At 37.6% G+C, this 13,805-nt stretch overlaps 1 long non-coding RNA gene across 1 annotated transcript; it reads right to left on the bottom strand.

Moving 5' to 3' along the window:
* Positions 1 to 441: 441 nt before the first annotated feature.
* Positions 442 to 879, bottom strand: LOC147982591 (uncharacterized). Its single transcript, XR_015617870.1, has 2 exons — positions 786 to 879; positions 442 to 669 (listed from the first exon to the last, which is right to left on the bottom strand). It is a non-coding gene; the product is annotated as an uncharacterized LOC147982591 (long non-coding RNA).
* Between the last annotated feature and the right edge of the window lie 12,926 nt (positions 880 to 13,805).

Genomic DNA, 13,805 nt, shown 5'->3' with positions numbered 1-13,805 from the left:
CATTATAAATATGGCTTACACTTGTTTTCCTTGTTTGAAATGTGACAGAGCCATGTCAGAATGTGAAAGGGTCAATTTTTTGGCCGGAAATTGTGCTCATTTCAAAAGTGCTTGAGAAAAGCAAAATAAATAAATAAAAGTGGTAATGTTGGTAAACTGTAATCCCTTCTCAAGCTCCTAATAGTATAGTATTTCCAAGTGAAGTCGCCGGGTGATAAGTCCCTGATGAAGACGAAGCAGCCGCTCTCATCGCATCAGAAAACCATTAGAATTGGGAGTGTCGATACTGTAATCTTTGTTCATTCATGTTGTAACCGTGAGGCCATGCAAACAAAGGAAATCTCGTAATCACGAAAAAATCAAGGCTGTTTTATTATTGGAAAAATCTCGTAATAGAAAAACAAAGTAGAACAATCAAAATTGGCGATCAATACACATTGCCACAAGAATATTTTATTATTGAATCACATCACTGTCCATTGATTGGCGTGATGGGTACCAGCAACAATCACTTTTCATCACAAATAAAGCAGTAACAATATTGCTGAGTTTCGCCAGCCCTACAATAAGCTCTATAGACGTGTTCTTCCCAGGAATCCTGGCAGGATCTCCGGCAATCTAATGTTGAGCATTCAGCGGCTGTAAAAGCAATCACCTTCACGCAATCATCTGTAGACAAGAACATGCATCATTGAGGTAAGTCCAAATTGTGAAACATTGCAATGAAATTCGTGCAGGTCTGCTGAAAATATAGACATGTAGGAGAAAGGAGATCAATTTCGTACCAATATGAATGGGATTGCCTATGCCTAGTTGCACAATCACCATAAGGCAAAGGAGAATGATTTTTCCCTCCATAAGATAAGACACAAACTTCTCCTTCTCGTCTTGTTTAGGTGTCCAGAAGAATACACGACGTCATATTTATAGACTTGTGGCTAGGGAACATTTACCTGCATTTCAATCAATAAGATCAAAACTATCCAACTATATCGTCCTTATAATTGGTAAAAACTGATCCCATCTTTAATTGTATATATATATATATATATATATATATATATATATATATATATTTGATGTTATTATATCTGTCCATATATGTGACAATATAAATTTAGGAGATATTTATTAGTAATAATTAGTTTGCGAAAATAGGTTATGTATATCTTGTAAGATAGTAACCACTTGATCTCGTTATATGTTTCTATTTCTATGCCAATATAAATTAGGAGATACTGAAAGTTTATCTCCGAGCGACCGATGGAAAGGGATGGGACCTGCGCCAGCATTGCTTTTCTTTTTCCGTACGTGATTATAGGAAAGTAGTAACTGGCCACAAATCACATGGTTGGAGGAAACAAATCCATGATTTAAGGACGCAAAATAAATCATAGTAGAAAACTGCTTCTAGATTTTAAAGCATAATAACCAATCTGGCATAATAAGCTTCCGCACCATGCAGTTTGTTTCCATATGAAGCGAAAATTGTATCCAGTGTTACCAAAATTTGCTTCCAATGCAATTAAAACTTTTGATTATGCGTCGACTGAAATTAACATGCTTCATTGGCTCGTATAACATGTTACCAATACCCAAATATTTGCTTAATTCTGATATGATCATCAAAATCATAGGCTATCCGTGTCCTTGCTTCCTTGCGTGCTTAATATAATCCATTAAACAAGTTGGTAGCCATTGTCGAGTGCCGACTGAGTGTGTGTTGTGAAACAACAGGTTGAAGTCATTGACAAGATCAGACCAGGTGATCAAATTCGAAGCATCCTTCCATTGAACCATGAAAGCAAGTTATATGTTGCAGAAGAACAAAATGTACTCGAAGCATGTTTCCATGGAAGCATGAACACAAGTTGTTTGAAGCAGAAAAAACATGTAACTAGTCACATTACTTGCTGAGAAATTTCTTCCAAGCCAGTTGATAATTGCTTCTATTGAGTGAAAATTTATGTACAACATAGCAATGTATTATATTTGCTATGCATAGACAATACATGAACCGGAAATTTGTTTCTAATGTAACATGGAATTCGTTCCAACAGCAAAATATAATTGTTTCCAGAAATCAAACATTGCTTCCAGAGATGTTAGAATATGCTTCCGAAAGAAAATATTATTTGCATCGAAAGAAATCAAAAAATTGCTTCAACTTGGGCCAGATGCTAGCACATTATCCCTTCCGCAAATTTTTCTGGAGTTTTCTCGGTCAAAAAAGATTGATAAATGGCCGAACGTGACACAAGTTGCATATAGTATTGAAAATCGTTCAAACCTAGCATGGATGCATAACATGGGCATGCCCACCTACTTGCAAAAGTTGGGGTCATTTCAAGATTGTCCAATAACAGACCAGATGTGTCGCAATGTGCATATGGTGTCGGAAATCATTCAAACCAGGCATGTATGCATAAAATGCCCACTTGCTTGCAAAAGTGGGGTCAGTCCCGAGATTTGTAGAAAAATAGCATATTCAACGGAGAGTGTTCGGGTAAGCAGAGGGGTCCGTTTGGGGGCCCTAATTTCTCGACATCCCTTAAATGGCCCAAATTTCTTTTACATTGTCTTGTATGACTAATTCAAAGCACGACATCTAGTTGTTTGGGTTTTTGACAAGTTTTGCATTTTCTGGAGTTTCCTCTGTCAAAAAAGACCGATAAATGGTCGGACGTGTCGTAACTTGCATACTATGTAAAAAGTCATTCAAACCAGGCATGGACACCTACCATAGGCGTGCTCACCTACTTGCAAAAGTTGGGGCCATTTCAACGATGCCCAAAAATAGACCATGTTCAAAAGAAGAGTGTTTAGGTAGGCCAGAAGGTACGGTTCAAAACACGTTGTTTTTCGACTTCCGTCAAATGACACTATTTTTTCCATCAACTGACCAATTCTTTTTTACAAATAGACCAACTGACCAATTCAAGGCACCATGAAAAGCTGTTTGGATTTGTGGCAAGTTATCGACCATTTTTCACCGAGAAAACTTCAAAAAATGCAATACTCGAAAACCCAAACAACTTGACATGGTGCCTTGAATTGGTCATACATGACCACGAGAAATCTATTCACAAATTCAAAGAAATGTTCGGGGATTTTCAAATAATGTCCGCACTTTCAAAATTTGTTAAGAATTTCAAAAAAAATCCCATTTTTGAAAATCTACACAAATACAAAAAAATGTTCGAAGAAATTGAAAAGCAAGTTGGTTTCGAATTTTTATTCATATTTTTATAATTTTTTAAACTCCAAATTTGTTAGTGTTTTCAAAAAATTGAAAAATAAAAAAATAAAAAAAATCATTTCAAAATTCTGTTTGCTCTTTTTAAAAAGTGTATTTGACATTCTGAGCAGTTTTGAAAGACACAAACATTTTTCTGAAATTTCTGTACAATTTTTGAAAATGCGAATATTTATTTCATGAACCAAATTTGAAAAGGTGATTTTTAAAATTTTGAAATAAAATAAAGGTGTGAACATTTTTGAAAAATAATAAGGAAATGAAAAAAATGAATATGAAAAAAAAATGGATATTCTAAAAGAAAGAAATAATTGAGAAAAGACTGGTTCAACAATATGCCGGCCCAGCAAAACCGTGGGCTTCCGCAAACTGAAGAAGAAGAAAAGGAATAAAAAGAAAAATAAGCATGAGCCTTAAGATGTTCTAATTGGTTAGTGTGGTTCTCTCTCAACGTAGAGGTCAAGTGTACGATTCATGTGAAGCATACTTTTTTTTGAAGTTTAAAAAGAAAGAGAGAAAAAGTTGAGGGCACCATGTATAGGCGGTATGTATACAGGCCGTGTATCGGCGCCAGCGACATATTTTTGAAAAAGATCATCTTACCCTTTATTATGAAGGGATGCGGAGAGATCTATTGATGTGTTTAGAGAGGTTTCCGTGTAGTTAGAGCCGAAATGTTATTGACAAGATTTTTTTTTCTTCGTCTGAATATGATATGAGTGTGTTTCTAAAAAGATAAAAATGATGTCCGCCTGCATCCCTATTGATATTCTTTGTTGTTCGAACTGCGCTGGAAACCACATAGAAATGGAAATGATGGACGGTAAGAAATACAGCACGGATGCCACACTTGCTTATATCCGCCCAAAATGTACTAGCCCCTATTGCTTTAAATTTTATGCGTTCTTTAAATTTGCTGTTGCGGACAGACGCGGACGCGCGGACACCGACGTCTTGCATGCCTAGATATCAATGAGACACACATGCCATGTTGCCTAGCTAGCTCACTAAGAGCAACTCTAACGCGACGACTCATTTCGTTCGCGCGCGCCTGTTTGGGTCAATGCGAATAGAAAAGTCGGCCAACACGCCGACTAAACGGACGCATGTTCGCTTTTCGTCCGTCTGTCGACCCATTCTCGGCCCATTATTTACCCTCATTTATATAGGCGCAGACACAAAACGGACGCGCGCCGCGTCCGCTAGTCGGTGGCACATTGGCCATCCTCTCTCATTCCAACAGCAAACCCTCGCCCGTCTCCTTCTTCGCCGATGTCGCCGCCCATTTTTCCGGTGCCTTTGCCAGCTGCCGGTGCCGCAACATCCCCTCTACAATGCCACCACCTCCCACATTGCTGCTACCACCGTCTTGCCACCGAGGATCCGAAAGCTTTCCATCCCACTCCCGAACACAGCCGCGACCAAGAAGCCGCCTCGCCGCCCGCCAGCTCCTTCACCTTGACACCGGCAAGCTCGTCGGATGCCGCCAGGGCAGCTAGCTAGTCCGAGGGCGGCGCGACTCCCTTCGCCGGCTGGCTCCTTCGTCGACGCCCGCAAGCTGTTCGACGGTTTGCCAAGGTACAAAGTGGACTCCGCTGACGAGTTCTTTTTTTCACAATTTTCTTTGCGACTCCGACGATTCCTCGTCCGATGATGAGGAGGAGATCTTGGCTGCCGTGTTGGTCCATCACCACCTCAATAGCCAGTGGCCGTTGTTCCGTGGCTCCATTCCGGACACCTTTCGGCGCCGAATGGCAACCGAGAGAGTGAGCATTTCCTTCTTTGGAAGGACTACTTTGACACAACGAACCTGTTGTTCAAACATCGGAAATTCCACCACCGTTTCCATATGAGTAGGCATCTTTTCAACCGTATTAGAGAGGGGGTGGTCGGCTACGATGACTATTTCGAGTGCAAAGAGGATGCTCTTGGAAAGATTGGCTTCTCCTCTTACCAAAAATGCACTGCAGCCGTCCGGATGCTTGCATACGGAGTGCCCGATGATCTCATTGACGAGTACGTCCGTATGAGCGAATCTACATGCCTAGACTCCATGTACAAGTTCTCAAGGTTGTGATTGTTGTGTTTGGCCCTGAGTACTTGAGAGAGTCGACTCCTCAAGGTACAGCCCGTTTGTTAGCGATGAATGCCAGCAGGGGCTTCCCAGGGATGCTTGGCAGCATAGAATGCATGCAGTGGGAGTGGAAGAACTACCCTTATGCTTGGCAAGGGCAGTATGAGGGCCATGTCAGGGTTTGCACTGTCATACTTGAGGCCGTGGCATCTCAAGATCTCTGGATCTGGCACTCTTTCTTTGTCATAGCCAGATCACACAATGATCTCAACATGCTTCATCGCTCGCCAGTGTTTGCTCGGCTAGCCGAACGCAACAACCCACCGGTGAACGTTACCATCAACAGCCACAACTACGACAAAGGATACTACCTGGATGATGGTATATATCCTTAGTGTATCATTATTGTGAAGACAATTCCCAACCCTGTCGAAGAAAAGAGGAAAAGATTTTCCCAAGAACAAGAGAGTGCTAGGAAGGACGTCTAGCGTGCCTTTGGTGTTTTGCAATCTCAATGGGGCATCGTTCGGTATCCTGCTAGGACTTGGAGCACGAAGAAACTGTGGGAGGTGATGACTGCTTATGTGATCATGCATAATATGATCATACAAGATGAGCGTGGAACGTCTCTACGTTCAAGGGTTTCAGTTTTAGGGTGAGAATGTTGTGCCTGAGCATGGAGGAGCGGCAACGTTTGAACAGTTCACCCAATTTCATTGTGACATGCGTGATTGGAAAACTCACATAGAACTGCAAAATGATTTGGTTGAGCATATGTGGGTTCATGTTGGCAACCAATAGATGTATCTTTTTTATTCGGCTTGCAAAACTATGTGAGACTATTTTATTTTTATTCGGCTTGTAAAACTATGCTATTTATTTGGTTGAAACTATGCTATTTGTTTGGTTGTGGATTATATGCTTGCTTGTGAAATAATGCAAAAATTGTGTGTGAAATAATGCAAAATTTGTGCTATTTGTTGAAAAAGGGCGGCCAGCCGCCCACGCCGGCATATATGAGTCGGCGCGTTGGACGCACTGCCGACCCAAATCTCAAATAGGGCGGACGCCGAGCAGGCGGCCACCCAAACGGACAAAAGCGCCGTCCATTTAGGTCGGCGCGTTGGAGTTGCTCTCAGTATTCTATTCTGGAATAAGAAAGACCATCTTGCATGCATGTTCCTAAAAAGCAGTGAGCAGTCCCATTAATCATATATACCTAAATATTTTATTTCCACTATCTCTATTCACTGCTTGTACATTGTAATGGATGTATCACATCTAGTAGCATACATGTCAACTACGCTATTTTGCCGAGGTGACAGACTTAAACGAAGAAAGAAAGGGTTAAATTTCATAGCATAATATATTATCATAATAAAATATTGTACTACTATGATTCTTGCATGACAATAAATAAGATCATTTAAAAGATTAATCTATAATACTATGCATTAAGAGGCAGTATCATACACTAGTATGATACGGTTATACTAACTCATGATACTAACTTAACATGCACACACGCTATCTCATCAAAGACCTACCACAGCTAGCATGAGATTTATTTTTCTCCATTATTAGTGAATCCAATGCACACATCTCATCTTACCACACATGCCACCTCATTAAAGGTCCACTCAACATTCATGGTAATAAGTTTTTCATTATCTTATGCCACTTATATGCAAAATGTTTTTTTGGCTAAACAATCATCAAATACATATATAATTTTTATTTTTATTTTGAGTTCATATTTCGTTAATTCAACTATGATTATTTCATACAATCAAATCAAAGAAATATATTGCAAACTATTCCCGTAGCAACGTGTGGGGTGTTCTCTAGTTTACTAGTTTTTCTATGTTTCTGACCAAGTTTCGTTGCTAGCTGTGCACTGAACAGGCACATATAAATTTTTCAGGCCACGTAACATTCAGTCCACAGTACCATGTACCGCAACCAACTTCAACAACATATATTACCCACCCTGTTCATTTAATAAAAACTAGCGGAGTCACCCGCGCATTTGCGCGGCTAGATTGACGACATATACTGGTATATTTGGGATTATTTTTATTTTCCAACATTATGGCCTCTTACTTATATATCCTCTAATTTAGTTTTCCACTGCTTATGTTCCATATCATTAGATTATAGTCAAAAGGCAAGTTTGGACGAAACATGCTCAGAATATTGAGTGCATTGTAGTTTCTTGACAAAATTCCTTGATGTGAGGTCAGAAGACGGGCACAATATAATATACAGACTTTTGTACCAATCTTCATGTTTCCTACCTTCGATTCTCACCTCATCCCTTGTTATGTATCTTTGCACAAATATATCTTTGGAGTTCGAATAATTGGAACTTAAGATTGATGGCTTCTATGTATACCAAATGTTCTCTTGTTCTGCCCAAATCAATCACTGGTTGTATTCTTAGTTGCCTTGACTTTCTTGACTACCTACAAATGCATCCACACATGCTCATCAACATGACCACTGACCTCTGTATATTGGTATTTGTGCTTGAAGTTTTTTTTTCATTCAGTTGCTTCATAGCTTAATCATGTTGACCATTTCTTTACCGGTTTGCAATATCTTGTCTACCAAATATAAGCATCCACACTTGTTGACCTTGATATGATTGGTTATCATTGTATATTGGTATTTGTGCGTTCATAGATTAAGGATTTTCTCTGGATCACTTCATAGCTTAATAATTTTTTCGCATTTACATATATTTCTCAAGATATAAACCCAACTACTAATTACGTAGTTTTTTCATGAAAATTTACATGTGAAAAATGGTACACAATGCATATACATGATTATATATCATACTTAATGCAAGGGCTAGCCCAATTTTTAAAAAAATTAATTTCTACTTTGAATTTCAAAAAGGACGATTCATGCGGCATGTATGCCCAACTCATATTTACCTGCCAATATGGTGGCGATGTCGGCGGTATAATGAGTTGTGTGTGAATGTTGCACTTTCCGATTTTCATCTAACATGTGTGCTTTCTGATCAGTTTGTTGTGCTTAGTACTAGACACCGGGTATACTACCATATTTTGTATTATTAAATTTAAACTGCTATAGTTAATTATTATCCACCCTATAAAAAATGGTGGTGCTAGTCAATATATGTGGTTGAATACTTGCGCTCCTTAGGTGGCGAGTTGGACTCGTATTTACCTAAAATGAATTTAGGTTTCGTATCGGTGGTGAAGCCAGCGCCACCTCTATTCCCTATATCTTGTAGCATCTGTTGTTTTTATATTTTGATGCATAACTTTGGCAACTTTTTATAGATTTGTATTGGTATATAAAATTGTAAATGATATTATAATTTAAATAATTAGAAATAATAAATTGTTGTTACTTTTACTGGACCCCTCTAAGTATTTATAGGAATGCTCTTAAATATTCGTGCTACATTTGATCTCATTATAGCACACTTAAATTACATGGCTTATTCGCCTTTTGCTCATTTATATTAGTTCATTTCCACAAACTCATTTCTACTCCCTCCGTCCCATAATGTAAGACGTTTTTTGACTCTATTGTAGTGTCAAAAAACATCTTACATTATGGGACGGAGGGAGTACTATATAAGCTCCCATACATTCATTTTTTTTAGTTCCTTGCGTTTTTTCGAGCAATTTTGAGTTTCTCACGTACAATAACCAACGCACATATATACCATATCTTGTGACCCAACAACATGCGGCTAATTGATTTTTAGCTTTCGTTTTTTCTCCTTCTGCGGTGGGTATTATGCCAAAGACCTTCCCAAATTATTAGCTATAGTCCCATTGGTTGGTTCCTACTCCGTATAGGATAGGAACACATGTTTCCATATTGACTTTTTTTGTGTGGATTCTGATTGCCTTTTTTACGGGAGGACTCAAGTTGCCTTGGTTCCTATTCGGAATATTTTTGTGGGGATTCCGATTGCGTTTTTTATAGGAGGATTCTGATTGGCTGCTAATAGGGACGTACATGTTTTTTTATACATCGCGTACATGTTGTTGTGTTTGTGCAATCGTAGCCTCGTGGGTTTGTCTATCACATGATGTAATTGTGATGCCTACACTAACATTCCTTTAAATCTGAGCCGTTTCGTTTATGTGCTTAATCTGAATCATTACTTTCCTTCTGTTTAAATTATAAAATACATAGATAGATAGATTTATATACTATGTGTAGAAATAAAATTTGTAATAGTACTTTATCTCTCATTTCAAATTTCGTACCTAAAATGGATTTATATTATTTTTAGTTTTTAGTTTAACCAAATTAGAAGAGTAAGACTAATGGCTGAAACGTCCATACTAAAATTTGTGCGGTTATTTTTATTGAGTAATTGCTATGGATTTTTCCTTAAGAAAGAGCAATCACTTTCATACCAAAAATAATGTTATATTAAAAGAGTATGGAAGAAATTGTTTAATTATTCTTATCTTATGTGATGTATTCATGCAATAGAATTTAGTTCTTTTTGTCTAGGCTCAAGATGATTTTCGTAAGATAGTTTGTTTTGTCTATACTTCACAATAAATAATGTGCTTTAAGTTTTCAAGTTTTAGCACGAGAAAGATGAAGTATATTAGGTATGCATACGAGTTGGCCTAACTATATCGGCATGCAAGTGGCACGCGGCTGCTGAAGAAGGCTTTGCACATGTTCGTGCCTTTTTATTGGATGTGCATGCGCTGTTCTTGTATGTGAATTACAACTCAGTCCGGCCCAAAATCCTATTACATTTGCTCTCGCATACTATCTCCAATTAGTACGTGGACTAATTAATGCATTTTTTCCCCAATAAAAATTAATGTTTTTTTAAAAAAAATCCAAGTAGTTGACCGGTCCTGGCAATGCACAACAGCTGGATGACCATATGTCGTTTCAGCCTCAATCTCCTTACGTTCAGAGGCTTTTGGAGTTTTTTTTTACGTCGTCCTTTTCCCTTTAAAGGCAGAGTCCACAGTTTTTTATAAAGAAGAAAAGCACAGTCCGTGTGTTTGATTCCTTTTCTCAACCGGTGATTCTCTTTCCGGTACGTGTTTCAGATTGTGTTTTTTTACATGTACCATACATGCATATGCACAGACGTGACAACATGCTAGTCCATTATATTCCATATCATTAGATTATAGTCAAAAGGCAAGTTTGGACGAAACATGCTCAGAATATTGAGTGCATTGTAGTTTCTTGACAAAATTCCTTGATGTGAGGTCAGAAGACGGGCACAATATAATATACAGACTTCTGTACCAATCTTCATGTTTCCTACCTTCGATTCTCACCTCATCCCTTGTTATGTATCTTTGCACAAATATATCTTTGGAGTTCGAATAATTGGAACTTAAGATTGATGGCTTCTATGTATACCAAATGTTCTCTTGTTCTGCACAAATCAATCACTGGTTGTATTCTTAGTTGCCTTGACTTTCTTGACTACCTACAAATGCATCCACACATGCTCATCAACATGACCACTGACCTCTGTATATTGGTATTTGTGCTTAAAGTTTTTTTTTTCATTCAGTTGCTTCATAGCTTAATCATGTTGACCATTTCTTTACCGGTTTGCAATATCTTGTCTACCAAATATAAGCATCCACACTTGTTGACCTTGATATGATTGGTTATCATTGTATATTGGTATTTGTGCGTTCATAGATTAAGGATTTTCTCTGGATCACTTCATAGCTTAATAAATTTTTCGCATTTACATATATTTCTCAAGATATAAACCCAACTACTAATTACATAGTTTTTTCATGAAAATTTACATGTGAAAAATGGCACACAATGCATATACATGATTATATATCATATTTCATGGAAGGGCTAGCCCAATTTTTAAAAAATTAATTTCTACTTTGAATTTCAAAAAGGACGATTCATGCGGCATGTATGCCCAACTCCTATTTACCTGCCAATATGGTGGTGATGTCGGCGGTATAATGAGTTGTGTGTGAATGTTGCACTTTCCGATTTTCTTCTAACATGTGTGCTTTCTGATCAGTTTGTTGTGCTTAGTACTGGACACTGGGTATACTACCATATTTTGTATTATTAAATTTAAACTGCTATAGTTAATTATTATCCACCCTATAAAAAATGGTGGTGCTAGTCAATATATGTGGTTGAATACTTGCGCTCCTTAGGTGGCGAGTTGGACTCGTATTTACCTAAAATGAATTTAGGTTTCGTATCGGTGGTGAAGCCAGCGCCACCTCTATTCCCTATATCTTGTAGCATCTGTTGTTTTTATATTTTGATGCATAACTTTGGCAACTTTTTATAGATTTGTATTGGTATATAAAATTGTAAATGATATTATAATTTAAATAATTAGAAATAATAAATTGTTGTTACTTTTACTGGACCCCTCTAAGTATTTATAGGAATGCTCTTAAATATTCGTGCTACATTTGATCTCATTATAGCACACTTAAATTACATGGCTTATTCGCCTTTTGCTCATTTATATTAGTTCATTTCCATAAACTCATTTCTACTCCCTCCGTCCCATAATGTAAGACGTTTTTTGACTCTATTGTAGTGTCAAAAAACATCTTACATTATGGGACGGAGGGAGTACTATATAAGCTCCCATACATTCATTTTTTTAGTTCCTCGCGTTTTTTCGAGCAATTTTGAGTTTCTCACGTACAATAACCAACGCACATATATACCATATCTTGTGACCCAACAACATGCGGCTAATTGATTTTTAGCTTTCGTTTTTTCTCCTTCTGCGGTGGGTATTATGCCAAAGACCTTCCCAAATTATTAGCTATAGTCCCATTGGTTGGTTCCTACTCCGTATAGGATAGGAACACATGTTTCCATATTGACTTTTTTTGTGTGGATTCTGATTGCCTTTTTTACGGGAGGACTCAAGTTGCCTTGGTTCCTATTCGGAATATTTTTGTGGGGATTCCGATTGCGTTTTTTATAGGAGGATTCTGATTGGCTGCTAATAGGGACGTACATGTTTTTTTATACATCACGTACATGTTGTTGTGTTTGTGCAATCGTAGCCTCGTGGGTTTGTCTATCACATGATGTAATTGTGATGCCTACACTAACATTCCTTTAAATCTGAGCCGTTTCGTTTATGTGCTTAATCTGAATCATTACGTTCCTTCTGTTTAAATTATAAAATACATAGATAGATAGATTTATATATTATGTGTAGAAATAAAATTTGTAATAGTACTTTATCTCTCATTTCAAATTTCGTACCTAAAATGGATTTATATTATTTTTAGTTTTTAGTTTAACCAAATTAGAAGAGTAAGACTAATGGCTGAAACGTCCATACTAAAATTTGTGCGGTTATTTTTATTGAGTACTCCCTCCGTTCTGAATTACTTGTCTTAGATTTGTCTAGATACAGATGTATCTAGACTCATTTTAGTGCTAGATACATCCGTATCTAGACAAATCGAAGACAAGTAATTCGGAACGGAGGGAGTAATTGCTATGGCTTTTTCCTTAAGAAAGAGCAATCACTTTCATACCAAAAATAAAGTTATATTAAAAGAGTATGGAAGAAATTGTTTAATTATTCTTATCTTATGTGATGTATTCATGCGATAGAATTTAGTTCTTTTTGTCTAGGCTCAGGATGATTTTCGTAAGATAGTTTGTTTTGTCTATACTTCACAATAAATAATGTGCTTTAAGTTTTCAAGTTTTGGCACGAGAAAGATGAAGTATATTAGGTATGCATACGAGTTGGCCCGAAAGTACCATTCTACACCCAGGAGCAAATGCTCCTGGTGTGAACAGTAAAATCAAAAAAATAGAAAAAAAATTCAAAAAATTCTGAAATTTTTTTGTGACATACTTTCACAAGTGTTTCTTGTGCATGAAAATTTTCATCACGAAATCACATACATGGAAGTCGTGCCGAAAAAAACAAAATCAGAGCTCCAAAATGCTTTTGTAAGTAACATTTTCAGAGCATCGATTTTGTTTTTTTTACCACACCTTCCACCAATGTGATTTCGCGATGAAATTTTACGTGCACAACAAACATTTGCATAAGTATGCCACAAAAAATATTCAGAATTTTTTGACATTTTTTTGAAATTTTTTATTTTACTGTTCACACCAGGAGCATTTGCTCCTGGGTGTAGAAACTCCACGTCCCGAGTTGGCCTAACCATATCGGCATGCAAGTGGCACGCGGCTGCTGAAGAAGGCTTTGCACATGTTCGTGCCTTTTTATTGAGTTATTTACCCAAAACCACCACATTATGGGTTAGGGTAACAGATCAGTACCACATTTGAGGCAGGGCACACAAAACCACCAACAATGGGTCTAATTTGTAACGTAGAGCACTGACGCTGCGTTTTAGCCCAGAAAACACCGAATCCGATAGGTGAGTCCCGCATGTCGGGCTGACGTGGCGCGTGTTGACGGACGCCGTTAGATGGCGAGAGACG

The sequence above is a fragment of the Triticum urartu genome, chromosome 3A, assembly GCF_056163025.1.
Source record: "Triticum urartu cultivar PI428250 chromosome 3A, HENAU_Tu73, whole genome shotgun sequence".
Lineage (NCBI taxonomy): Eukaryota > Viridiplantae > Streptophyta > Magnoliopsida > Poales > Poaceae > Triticum > Triticum urartu.
The sequence above is the reverse complement of the archived record's forward strand: the minus strand, read 5'-3'. Positions and strand labels throughout refer to the sequence as shown.